At 35.5% G+C, this 14225-nt stretch overlaps 1 pseudogene; it reads left to right on the top strand.

Annotated features, from left to right (window-relative positions):
• Positions 1 to 1722: 1722 nt before the first annotated feature.
• On the top strand, positions 1723 to 12582 carry LOC131517317 (small ribosomal subunit protein uS10-like; annotated as a pseudogene).
• The last annotated feature ends 1643 nt before the right edge of the window (positions 12583 to 14225 follow it).

Raw genomic sequence — 14225 nt, 5'->3', positions numbered from 1 at the left:
AGAAGCACTATTCAAAATTGAAATAGAGGACCTCACAATTTCTAAAAAATATAAAGTTTTAGAAATCAAGTGTACCCGTTAGTACCACTGGCAATCAATGGCCCAATTCGCTAACACAGTTATCTACAACTGAGATGGATATTTAATTTTTGCAAAGTTATTGTTTTGGATTTTGCTTATTCTGTTCCACCTTAAAACACATCTGTATATTGCTGAATTAATCCCTTCTACAATTCATTTAACATTTAAAAGAACAAAGACATTAAGAAGTTTTAGCTATATTTTCATACAGGTTCCTAGAGTTATCCTTGTATTAAAAATTCCACAGATGTCAGATTACTCAAAAAAAAAAAAATCCAGCATTACCAAAGCAGTAGCATTTATTATTTAAACTAATACCTTTCAACACGCCCTCAAACTCCCAGACCTGCAAATATTACTCCCTAGAGAGAACTTATCAATCATACCTTTTATGAAAAGCTGTATCACTGTGCTATATTGCATTTCCTTTATACTTCACAAGAAATAGTTTTACTCAAATAGTAAGCTTAAAAATTATTTTGTAGTTTTCCCCAGAATCTTGACATTTTAAGTTTTTGAGGCTCCTGTGTTTTTTAATCTGACCTTTTCTACCTAAATATCATATTTTTGCATTGCATTTTGATAACTCAACAACATTTTTAAATGAACATTGTGTGCTTTCGACTTGAAAGTATACAGAACAACATGGAAGAGTAAGTTCCATTTTTTAATTTAAATTATTTTCATGGCTTTGAGCAAACTTTAACCTTTAAAACAGCCCGGGTACAATTCTGATTAACATCTCCACTATTTAGCCTGGTGATTTAGCAGTGATGAACTCTTTCCCCTATGGCAGTGGTAAACAAACTTTTTCTTATCTGAACCAATTGAGAAAAAAAAATATTTCCATGCCACACATCCTTTCATTCAACATGGAAACATTATTATTGATTTCCATGATGCAGGAATGGAGAAACTGTCTAAGTGAATATCAACAAGACAATCAACCTTTTATTAGACAGTAAAATATTATTATACAGGACTATTTGTGAATTTTCAGCATGAGTGCTTATCCCCAATACTTATATAGTACTTTAGAGTTCCAAGAGAATATTCATATACCTTATATTACCAGAAAAAAGTATGAGTTAGACGTTATTACATTATTTTGAATTAATAAATTCAGAGCCATGAAGTATGTTGCCTATTCTCACAGGAAAAATTAACTCTGATTATAGTCTTGGAGTCACGTTTTTATATTCCATGATTTATTAATTCTGATGTACCCTAGATATTCTACCACAAAAGAATAAGCCTTTTTATCCTAAACAAAGAAGGCATTTTTAAGAACGTCTATGTTGTGTGACTACAGAAACCTAGGGTTTTATTGGGTTCTAGTCCCTAAGTATATCTGGACCACAGGCTTCCGGTCACTAACAAAAGGGCTCTGGTTTGTGATCCAGCTCCTGAAGATCACCTAGTTACTTGTCCTCTCAGCCTGCCACCAGTCTGCCCATAATTCTCCATTCCAAACACAGGAGCAGATTTCTCCCTTAATACTACAAAACTCTGCTTAGTCCAAGCTGTAACTCTCAACTAAACTTTAGTGAAAGCTTGGAGAGAACAGGACGAAATTACAACTCAGAAAAGAAAATGTTAGCACCAGACAAGGGCCATAAATTCTCCTGGATACCACAAAGGATGAGACTTTACAGGGTAAGTCTTTCTGGCTCTCTCTTGCCTTATTGTCCATTCTCCTGCTGTCAGATGGCAGGGGCCAGTTTATCTCCCTCAATGGTGACGTGCTGAACCTGACTTCTACCTTAGCCTTCTCTAGATTGCTGCAGTGACAGAGGGAGAGGTTAGTTTCTATTTCCCTGCTCTTGCCTATGTCGATTCAAAATCTTAATAAACTTTAGAAATGCAAAAAATCAAGAACTAAGAAAAACTTTCAAATCAATGTGCAGAATAGTTTGGCTTGATATACTCCATAACAACTTGTAATTTGTTTTTTTTTTCCTTTTGCAAAAAAAAAAAAGCTGAATTAATATCTTCTATTAATTCAAAAAAAAACAGTTTTTGCTTAAAATAAAGATTAGAAACTACTACTTACAACCTTACAACAATTTCCCCCCCGCCCCTTTGTGGTAAAGACTGACAGCTGATCACCAAATTCATTCCCTTTGTTTTGGCCATACTTCCCGGCCTCCTTTGCACTTATGTGTGCCATATTAGCCGAAAGACTGTAAGAGTAAAACAAAGCACTTTTCGGCCATACCCACAAAAATCTTTTGTGCATCATCATTCATGCTCTTCCCTTTTGCAGTTTCAGGCAGAGGAGTATGGCAACCTTGGAAGCTACATATTGAAGGTGGCAAAGCCACAGACAGCAGCCAGCTCTCTCTTATTATGTATTGAATTGGCAAAGCCACAGACAACATCCAGGTCTGTCAGTCATCACTTGAAGGAAAACTCCTATCAGGGCAAGGGCACTGGACTATTCGGTAAAAATAGTTTTCTTGTTTTAAGATATAAAGTTTGTTTTTTTTTTTTAAATAACCTCATATTTCCTTACCTAATGCATCTCTCTTCTACCCTATTAAGTTTGAAAAAAAAATCGTTGTTTTTCAAAATATGTTTTATAGCTTTATGTTCTGGATTCTTTGGCAGAGAAGCAAGAGCAATGATGAAAGCAATAATGGCTCCAGTCCTTCCTGAATCTTCCTTTACTGGTTGTTGGAGGTTCTCTCTTTGCTGGGCTTTAGGAGAGCTGGATGAGAGAGGCAGCCCCAAAGTGTATCAGTGCTGCCAATTTACCTACTCTGTGCCTACAACACCTGGCTTAGTGTAAGCACTTACTACTCACAGGAAACGACGACAGATTATGGGTTTTAGTTCCCACATTTTTGGCCTTTGTCTTAACATCCCCACTGGACATTCTCCCCTGTAATCTCCAGTTTCTTCCTCAAATTCTGCCTCTTTCTCATGAGTTTGCTTCAGAAGATGTTTCCTTTCAGTTTTATTGCTTCTTAGTTGCTAAAAATCTGCGTTTGACAGATCTTAGGATTCTATTCAAAAGCAACATGTACCCAAAAACAAAAACAAAAACAAAAAAAAACTCCAACCCTACTTCACTGTGATACTCTTTAAAAGGAAGAAAAGTAATGCACCTTGCCCCAAATTGCATTACCTGAAATTGTATAATAAGGAACCCCATCCTTCCATTTCTGATAAAAGATGAGGATGCCCTGGTTAAGGAACAAAGATAAAGTAAAGGCACACTGGCAGGGGGTTTGGGATCACACCTTAAATGGGCAAAATGCCCAAAACTTCTAAGGCTGGAGACCTGAAAGATGCATACCACTCTGTGAACAACAATTGACACCGTTGATCCGGTTACTCTCTCAAGCTCTCAGGCTTTTCCTTATTAACCCCAAACCCTCTCAAAAGAAGTTCTTACCTGGTTGCTTTATTTGTTGACTACTTACCCACTTCTTAACTACTTAATTAACTTATGAAAATTATGTGAAGAGTCACAAATTCTGTGGAACACTGCAGTGGTTAAGAAATGGGCTTTGCAGTCCTAAAGACGTGTATTTGAATCCAGATCCTCCTATTTAACCAAGGACTAAAAATGTTGCTTGATCTCACTAAGTTGCTTTTTTTCACCACCAAAACATATATGAGAGTATTCAACTCATATGGTTATTATGACCGTTAAATGAGGTGAATGAAGGTGAAGTACTTGCTAAAATTACTGATGTGGGTAAATAATAAATGGTATTGTTAATCACTGAATCTAATCTCTCTCATCAGTCTTTTTCCCCTTGACCTATCAGAAATATTCAACAATAGTGAATTCCATGAGAATGTCCCCTTCTTTGGGCATCATTAGTATATACCTCCTCCTGAATGGGAAACACTCTTTATTGTGACATTCAATATATCCTGTCAGCCATACTTAGCTGTAGTTTTTCAATATTATTTCAAAAAAACACTCTTCATGAACTTTCACTCCACTCCAATGAAATTTGGATTAATCCTCCAGATATACATCTCAAATTCTGGATTTTTCCAACTCTTCATTCTAGTTCTTCTGTTTGCAATTACTTGCTAAGTCACCATTGCTGCATTTTCCATAATCTGAGGGGAATTCCTATACATTTTAGAAGCCTAGAGTTTCATAGAAAATATTATGATTTATTTACCATGGTCTAAAGTGATTGGATCATTACACAAATTGCTCCTTTTCTTTTTTTCTTAACTTCACAGAAACTGCCGTAACTTCTTGTCCATTAACATTTTTATTTGAGGATTATAAATATGCTTGGACTAGAACAACTGGATTTGTATTTTGTCTAAGCAACAAATATAAGAATCCTGATATGGATTGTTGTTTTTCAACAGAGGTGAGACAAATTAATCCAGCAAGTGACATTTTCTATGACATGTTTTATGCCTAGCTTGTCACTGGTAATTGAAACAGAAGGTAGAGTGGTTTTAAACCTTCCTGATAGGATATCACTTTACTGTGGTTTTTCAACTTTCGCTTCTCTTCCTGTTTCCAAACAGTTCATGGCTCAGATAAGAAGCCAAAGTTTATTTGAAAAAATAGTGTGGATTAGTTAAGGTAGCAGGAGTGACAGAACAAAGATAGAACCCACGATAGTGGAACCTGCAATTTCTAGGGGCACTTTTAATCTTCTCCTCTTAACTTAAGAACTTTGTGCACATTTCCTAAAGACAAGGACAAGTTGTTTTATGTCTCTTGTTATGTGCATTCAGGTTTTATAAAGATTGCTATGAAATTATCAACTACATGTTAATAAACCTTTTCAAAATACAACTTGCCAAGATATTCATGATCTCAAAAACTCAACAAATACAAACATTTACTAGAATATTTAATATAAATGTATAACCAGTATCTCTATTTCTGAGACTATTTCGGGTTAAATATTACTTATTTCCATGAAAACATATTAGTAGGTTTTTCATTTTTACTCTTTCCACACATTTATCTAAATGAGCATAGTGTGTGTGTGTGTGTGTGTGTGTGTGTGTGTGCACGCGATGGAATGATGGAATGAGAATAAATTCACATGAGGCTTATGTAAATTCAGGTCTTCTGACAAGCAGACTTCAATATGGAAACAAAAGAAAACACTAAAAGATGTATTAGGGAAAATGCCTATGTGATCAAATTAAAAGGGCAAGAGGAAGGTGGTGCCTGGAAAGCTATCCCACTGCAAGTAGCACTGACCTGGTGAAAGAGAGGGAAGGAAGGAAATGTGTTTGTGGCAGGCAGGGGAATCTTAGGTAGATGAAGCCCAGCACTGTTGGCTTCAGTCAGTTATGTTCTTTGATGTCAAAGTTCTGAGGGAACATTGTTATGGTAGGCACAGAACTCAAATTTAAAACCCTCTATTACAGAAGAAAAAGAAGAAAGTATACATAAACTTGTTCTTAAGTGATCAGGTTATGTGGTAGTATTCTTTCATTATTTTGACATTGTTATTTATGATGTTTGTACTTTTACTGTTGTTTATTAGAACATCCATTGATTTTTCCACTGAAAAAAAAACAGCAAAGTGCTTAACATGAATGGATCCTTTATGTCTATCTTTGAGGGCAACCAAGGAAAGGTTTGGGCAATCATCATTACAAACCACAGTAACTTCTGGAAGAAGAAGAAATTCAAAGGATAGATTGAAAGGTGTCTCCTTTAGAGAAGGAAAGTCACAAAGTTGAGCCCTTAAATTCTGCTACAAAGAAAGAAGGATAAGAACATATATAGTAAAACCTTGGTTTGTGAGCTTAATTCTTTGCAGAAATGTGCTTGTAATCCAAAGCGCTTGTATATTAAAGTGAATTTCAAGAACCATTGGCTCAACTGTGATCATGTGATTGTTGGCATCACATACTACTCATATGGCAAGACATCACTCATTTATCAAGTTAAAATTTATTAGAAATGTTTGCTTGTATTTGGAACACTCACAGAATGAGTTCCTCACAATCTTAGGTTTTACTGAATATATGTTCATCTATATATATGTACATACATATAGTACAAAAGTCTAATAAATATGTAGCTCTGATAATTCCTAAGAAAAAATTCAAGTATTTCAATTATTTACCATGTCAGATTCTTTACAACTTTAACAAAACATCAGTTGTTCACTCTTAGAGGTCTTCTGATTCACTAGACAAAGTTTGGATCTGCTTACTTTTAAAAACAGAAAGCTGCAGGGGTGCCGGGGTGGCTCAGTCGGTTAAGTGTCCGACTTCAGCTCAGGTCACGATCTCACAGTCCGTGAGTTCGAGCCCCATGTCGGGCTCTGGGCTGATGGCTCAGAGCCTGGAGCATGCTTCCGATTCTGTGTCTCCCTCTCTCTCTGCCCCTCCCCCGTTCATGCTCTGTCTCTCTCTGTCTCAAAAATAAATAAACGTTAAAAAAAATTTAAAAAAAACCAGAAAGCTACAATTTTTGTATTTGTGATTTTAAACTAAAACTTAGCAGTTAATGACAAGTGAATACATTGAAAGGATTTTTCTACATATTTCCTCTGTTAGTTTACATGAAGAATTTCCAAGAAGAGCTAAGAACTATACAGTTAGTAATATGTGGCCAATGAGAAAATGATCATAATGATATATGATTATATTTTTGCCAAATGTAGTCATCAGTTATGTCAGTAACTAAGATAAGCTGTTGTTCCTGCTAGAGGAGATGAAAGGCACTTGGAAATGCCTCACTCTCTTCTGGGTTCTTCATATCACAATGAAGACACCCATAGATACTTGGCACAGTTAGCATTAAAGCTGTTTTCCCCATATTTGCTGTTTATGATTGACCAATATCTCAATCACCATAAATATTATGTATTGATGTTGATTGGCTGTTTGTATGGCGATCTCTACCTCCTAGCATTGTCCCTGGCACCAGCTGTGTGCAGTGCTCTGAGCCACTGGTGTGACATTTTAAATGCTGCTTTATCAACTAGTATGAACTATTATTGGAGACCATGGAATGAGAAACTATGAGGAACATAAGAAAAACTAAAAATCAACAAAATTAGATTGTACAATCTTGAAAATCATGGATATTTTATTCCTGATGATTTTTCTTCATAATAGTTCCCCCTATTTTAAAAAAAAATATGTTTTTATTTTTGAGAGAGACAGAGATACAGAGTGTGGGAAGGGGAGGGGCACAGAGAGAGAGGGAGACACAGAATCTGAAGTGGGCTCCAGGCTCTGAGCTGTCAGCACAGAGCCCAACACGGGGCTCGAACTCATGGACTGTGAGATCATGACCTGAGCTGAAGTTGGACGCTTAACTGACTGAGCCACTCAGGCGCCCCAGTTCTTCCTTATTTTTTAAGTGGAATTTGTTATAATGATGGGAAGACAACAGACTAGGAGGCAAGAAGTGGGAGGAACTTGATTTTGCACTGCAGGTTTAACTTTGGGCATGATATTATTGCATTGACTTCTGTATTCATTACATTTCACCAATGGCCCCAAGATAATCCAGTACTGGGGAACAGGTTGGAAGCAACTTCTACTTTGATATACATGCATATAAATCAAGGGTGTAGCTATTGGTAATGAATAAGGTGGACACTTTATTATTTAAATTTGGGACAGGGATAAAAGAGAAAGGTAGTGATATAATCATGATCTACTACACAGATTTCCTTTCCTTTCTTTGTTAACAAAGCAGGACAATCTTAAGGGGAATTAGTTGGACATCAAGTGGAAACATTTTATGTTTTATTTTTATTTTTAAGTTTATTTATTTTGAGAGAGAGAGAGAGAGAACAGGAGCATCAGAGAGATAATGAGAGAGACAGAATCCCAAGAAGCCTCACACTGTCAGCACAGAGGCTGATGTGGGTCTCAACTCACCAACCATGAGATTGTGACCTAAACCAAAATCATGAGACAGCTGCTTAACCACTGAGCTACCCAGGTGTGTCTCAAGTGGAAACATTTTAAATGTTCACTTCAAGCGAAAGTTCAATAAATTACATTTTCTATACATAGTTAACAATGATAACTGAAATTTACTAAGACTTAGGTAGGTATCAGCATATCCCAATCACTTCACATGGATTATGTGGTTCAGAAAATACTCTATTAAAATACTCTATTATTTTGTTCATTTCAGGAGTGAGGAGTCTGAGATATGAAGTATGTCTAATGCTTGCCTAAGATCCTGCTAGCAGAAGCAAAACAATCTATCTAGAGCCTTTATGCTCAAACACTTGCTTTATTGTCTTCCTTGTTGCTACTGAGAGAAAGACCCCTACAGAGAGGGTATCTCATGGATAAACTTAGGCTATCAGTGTCTGCACAACTGACTTTTAAGATTTTTTTTTAGAGGAGGGGCGCCTGGGTGGCCCGGTGAGTTAAGGGTCTGACTTTGGCTCAGGTCGTGGTTCGTGAGTTCAAGCCCTGTCTCCGGCTCTGTGCTGACAGCTCAGATCCTGGAGCCTGCTTCAGATTCTGTGTCTTCTCTCTCTTGCCTTCCCTGATCACACTCTGTCTCTTTCTGTCTCTCAAAGATAAATAATAAAAACACTAAAAAAGATTTTTTAAAGAATTTTTTAGAGGAGATTCCTGAATTTGTTAAGAAACGATAAAAGTTGGATTTAAAGCTTTTAAGATTCTAACTTTTATAAATTTACTCCATTCAGTAACATAGTGATATTGTGGACCAAAAAAACCAAAACAACAATAACAACAACAAAAAAAAACCACGCGTTTGGTTTAAAGTAAAAGTACAAAGTACACACTTGTTTTATCAATGCCATTAAGAAGTCTTAGTCAGATTTTTTGGAACATGTAAAAGTCTTTGGCTACATAGCTATTAAATGGCCCAAATCCAGCAAACTGACAACACCAAAAGCTGCCCAGGATGCGGAGCAACAAGAGCTCTCATTCATTGCTGGTGGGAATGCAAAATAGCATGACACTTTAGAGAACAGTTTGGTGGTTTCTTACTAAACGAAACATGCTCTTAACAAATGATCCAGCAATTACACCCCTTGGAATTTACCCAAAGTAGTTGGAAACTTATATCCACACAAAAGCCTGCATGTGGATGTTTACAGCATCTTTATTCATGATTGCCAAAACCTGGAAGCAACCAAGATGTCCTTCAATATGTGAAAGGATAAATAAACTGCGGTGCATCAGAAAATGAATTTTTACTTAGCACTAAGAAGAAATGAGCTATCAAGCCATGCAAAGACGTGGAGGAAACTTAAATGTACATAACTAAAGGAAAAGCCAACCTAAAAAGGCTACAAACTGTATGATTCCAATTATATGACATTCTCAAAAAGGCAAAACTATGGAAGCAGTAATAAGATCACTGGTTTCTAGGGACTGAGGTAGGGAGAATGAATCGGTAGAGCACGGAGGATTTTCAGGGCAGTGAAAATACACTGTATGACACTTTAGTGAGGGACACAAGTCATTGTACATCCGTGTGTACCTACAGCATGCACAATACCAGGTGCGAACTCTAATGTAAACTTTGGACTTGGGATTATGATGGGTCAGTGTCCGTTCATCAATTGTAACAAAGGTATCACTCTCATAGGAGACGCTGATAATGAGGAAAGATATGCATGTGTAGGGGCAGGAGGAATATGAGAAACCTCTGTACCTTCCTTTCAGTTGTACTATACATCTAAAAGTGCTGTTAAAAAAATCTTTAAAAAGCAGTTGGAAACACTTGCTTTCATGTACTACAGAGGAAGAGCAATTTCTCTTGTCCCCCTTCTGTTTTGCAGAATCTCGATTTGTCGCTCAGCTTTTTCCTAATTACTACAATTCCTCGCCCTGTCAGAATCAGTTTCTCACTCTACACCCATCACATATACACTAGTCTCATTCTTCCTTCCTACCCTGCTATAATGCCAGTTAATTAGAATGTGGATCTGATGTGCTAAAAGAAGAGCAGAGAGAGAGAAGAGAGACAGGAGGAGGAAAAAAGAAAAAAGAAAGAAATATATCACTATTCTGGTATACTGCAGCTACCTGCTACCAGTTCAGAGCTTTGAGATAAAATGAATATGCAAAGGACTTGACTTGTATTCCTCCATCTCTTATTGTTAATAAATCTCTTCATTCATTTTCTCTAACTGCAGTCCTTGATAACCTCGAGCAGCAACACTGAGGATAGTAACAGAAGAGATAAGAGGGAAGACCTCTTCCAACCACTGCTCCTTAATTTCCCTGGATACCCATTATGTTCCTTACCATTCCTTTTAATATTTTTTTTCCTTTAGATTCTTAATGTGTTAAATAGAAACTTATAAAGTTGTCAGATATCCTAACAATCATATTTTTAAATAACTAAATATATTTATAATTATATATGTATATATATGCACATATATACATATGTATATATGTGCATATATATACATATGTATATGTGTGTATATATGCATATATACATACGTACATTATATGTACGTATATGCATATATACACACACATATATGTGTATATTTGTATATATATGTATATTTGTATATATATATGTATATATATAATTATGAGCAGGATATTAAATACAACCAGTTTCTGAGTTAAGAAGAGATTGCAGCTAAATCATACACATACACACACACACACACACACACACACACACACACACTCACACTATTTTTCTGGTATGGCTGTATCTTATTTATGTGGTGTAATCTAGTCCAGTATCTTGCATCTAAGGTCCTTTGAACCTGATATCATGGTAGGAAAATGGAGGATGAATTTGAAGATAAACAAAAAAACATCACTGGTATTATACCTATATTACTTAAAACAGCTCATCTACAACTGATAAGAAATCACAATTTGAAAGTTGTTTGTGTTTATATCTCTCCTTGTCTTTCACTTGTTCTTTAAAAAAAAGTGTAGGAAAGTTAAGGGGAAAGTTACAGAATATACTATATAAGGATTATGCGGTCAGATTTCATAAGTAGAAATTCTTACTGAACATGAGAAACAATATCCACAAGGAATAACCCATCTCCCACTAGAAGACATTCCCCCCACTCCCCACAAAAAACTACAAGATGGGTCCTGCTCTCACTTTAAGAAAGAACCTAGTCATTTGGTTAGGAAATTTCCACACATTTGGCAAGAAATAGGAATAAGATACAAATGAAGGTTTGTTCTCAAGTAAATTACTAGTGAATGGTGGATTATTTTGCTGAGTGAAAATTTTCTCTGTAAGACTTGATTCTCAGAGAAATAACCCAGGTTAGGTTAAAGATACCAAAGTAGAAGTGTTTTAAAGGATTATATACTGTTTGAAGTGGGAAGAAATATAGCCATCAATTTATACTTGACAGGTAAGAAAACTGACCTCCAAATACATTCATTAATTTATCCATGTATTAATTTCTAATTATTACAAATCTGAACGCCTAAAAGATAATACATCTGACTTCATAAAAATTAAAAGCTCTGCAGCACATAAATGAAAAATCATAATGAAAGTTAAAAGACAAATGACAACTAAGACAAATATTAGCAACTTAACAAAAAAAAAGGAATGCTTTCCTTTTACAGAAATAAGTGGTTCAAATTAATTACAGAAAGATGAACAACCCTATGGAAATGAAGCAGAGAACATGGACATACAGCTAACATGAAAATGCCCAATTAACTTATGAAAAACTATTCACTTACTAAAAACAAGTACCCCTGCTAACCTATAAAATGGAAAACGCTTAAATGTTGGATAGCACCATAGTTAAGTGATTGTGAGGAAGCACAATGAGTGGCGTACTAGAGACAGGTTTCCCAGCTCAGGAGAGCTGATTTGTTCATTTCTGCACAACTCTAATTTCAGTAACATTGTTCAGGTAGTTAGTATGAAACTGGTGTTGGCTGGAGAATTTTTGTTGCGGAGTTTGTCAATCACTATCAATAAAGATAGTTTTGTGGTTTTGGTTTTTTTGCTTGTTTTTGTTTTTGTTTTTTTAAGCCAGAGACCCACTCGTTAAGCATTCATCAGCATACCACTATGTATACTCACTATTTAGTATGAGAATTTAACTCTCTGAGGAACTTGCGGTTGCAGCTACAGCAGAGTTCTAGATGACCCGCTCCTGTTCCTGACTCAGCTCCGTTCCCTTTCTGCGAAGAACAAGTTCATCAGGAAACCACCACTCAGCCACAGCTTTTCAAGACTCCGGGAAGACACCCATGGAACCATAGGTGCCGATTCATCAAATGAGAATTAATCTACCTAGCAGCAACATAAAGCCTTTCGAAAGAGTATGTGCTGACTTGATCAGAGGCACAAAGGAAAAACATCTCAAAGTGAAAGGACAGGCCGATGCCCACGGTGACTCTGAGAATCACTACAAGAAAACCCTGTAGTGACGGTTCTAAGACCTGGGATCTTTCTCAAATGAGGATCCATATGCGACGCACTGATTCGCACAGTCCTTCTGAGACCTTAAGCAGATTGTTTCCATCAGTACTGAGCCAGGAGTCAACACTGAAGTCACCAATACAGATGTTTAAATCAACCTTTTTAATAAATCGATTATCAGTTGTAAATAAATAAATAAATAATTTAGTTGATACAACTTTCCTACCAGAATGCTATATATAAATATATAACCAACATTTTAATGTATGTATATATGTATATATATATATATATATATATATATATATATAGACTCAGCAATTTCACTTTTATTAGTCTATCCTTAAATGTATTTAGACAGGTGTGTAAATGACTATGAAAAAAAGATGGGCATGGTGTCACTTTTTTAAAAAAAAGAAAAACAAATGGAAACACTCTAAATATCCAATGATAAAAACTGACACAAAAAAACTATGGACATCTAGACAAAGGGAAATTTTTGCATTCATTTGAAAACAAAAAAGAAGTCCCACATATAATGATACGTAAATATCATATACCAAACATTATTTGAAATGAGAAAAGAAGGCAGGTCACCAAATAGTAGACATAGTATGATATCTTTGTGTTAATAAAATTGTATAGCCAAAAACAAACAAAGAAACAAATACATAAATAACATCTGAAAGGTTAAAAAATGTTAATTAACACTATTTGCCTTTAGAGAGTGGTACAGTATGATACATCAGGAGAAAATATATACATATATAGATACACCTACAGACGCACACATATTTTCTGTTCTTCTAATACACAGAATCTTATATGCACACACATATATGATACATACAATTTTATACATACATATTATATATACAATATTCTTTATGAATTATCCTGATTTAAATGTTTAGTTTCATCAATCATCATTTTTAAAGGGGAAATATTGCTTTGAATAAGATTAATAATTAAGTAAAATGATGACCTAGACTTTGAGTAAAGTATTATTTTTGTGTCTGTTCGCTTTAGTCTAATTGCTTAGTAGGTGCTAGAGTGTTGAGGCCATCCTGACAAAAGAGTTTTCTCTGAAAGCAGAGACACTATTACTCTCAATCAATCTGAGAAAAGAAATATAAAACACTTAGAAATCTCAGAAGGCTAGCCTTATGTGGGATGTGGAGAGGTTTATTTTCTTCTTTAAAAGAGACTTCATGATGGAGTGGATGTGTGGTTTATTGAACTTGTCATGAGTACACGGCTGAAATTAAGCTTGTATATGTATGTTTTGCTAGGGGCAGTATAAGTAATTACAGTATTTTGGAAAATTAGTTGGCAATATTCACTAAGTGCAAAATAAGTTTTAGTACTCATTGACCCAGGACTTCTATTTCTAGTATGTTCATTCTAATAAATAATCTGAAACAAGGAACAAGCTAATGGCACCAAGATGTCCAATCATAGCATTATCTATTTTAATGAAAAGTTGAACAGAGTTTAACTGTCCAGCAATCAAGAAATTCTAAACAAAATGAAGCATTTACATTCAATGGAACAAAATGCAGTAATTAGAACTCCTCAGTACAATAGTAACATGCTTCTCGATAATTTTATATGTTTCAGTACATCTTCTAACTCATGAAAGTGAACAAATCTGACCCTTATGCAGTGTTTCCTACTCCAGAAAATAGCACCATAATCCACAAACATACACAAATTTGGTGTCATTCTTTCACCTCTCCCTGTAAGCCACTCCTATATTCAATGCACTGCTGCATTGGTTAGTGTTATCTACTAA

The sequence above is a fragment of the Neofelis nebulosa genome, chromosome 1, assembly GCF_028018385.1.
Source record: "Neofelis nebulosa isolate mNeoNeb1 chromosome 1, mNeoNeb1.pri, whole genome shotgun sequence".
Taxonomy (NCBI): domain Eukaryota; kingdom Metazoa; phylum Chordata; class Mammalia; order Carnivora; family Felidae; genus Neofelis; species Neofelis nebulosa.
The sequence above is the reverse complement of the archived record's forward strand: the minus strand, read 5'-3'. Positions and strand labels throughout refer to the sequence as shown.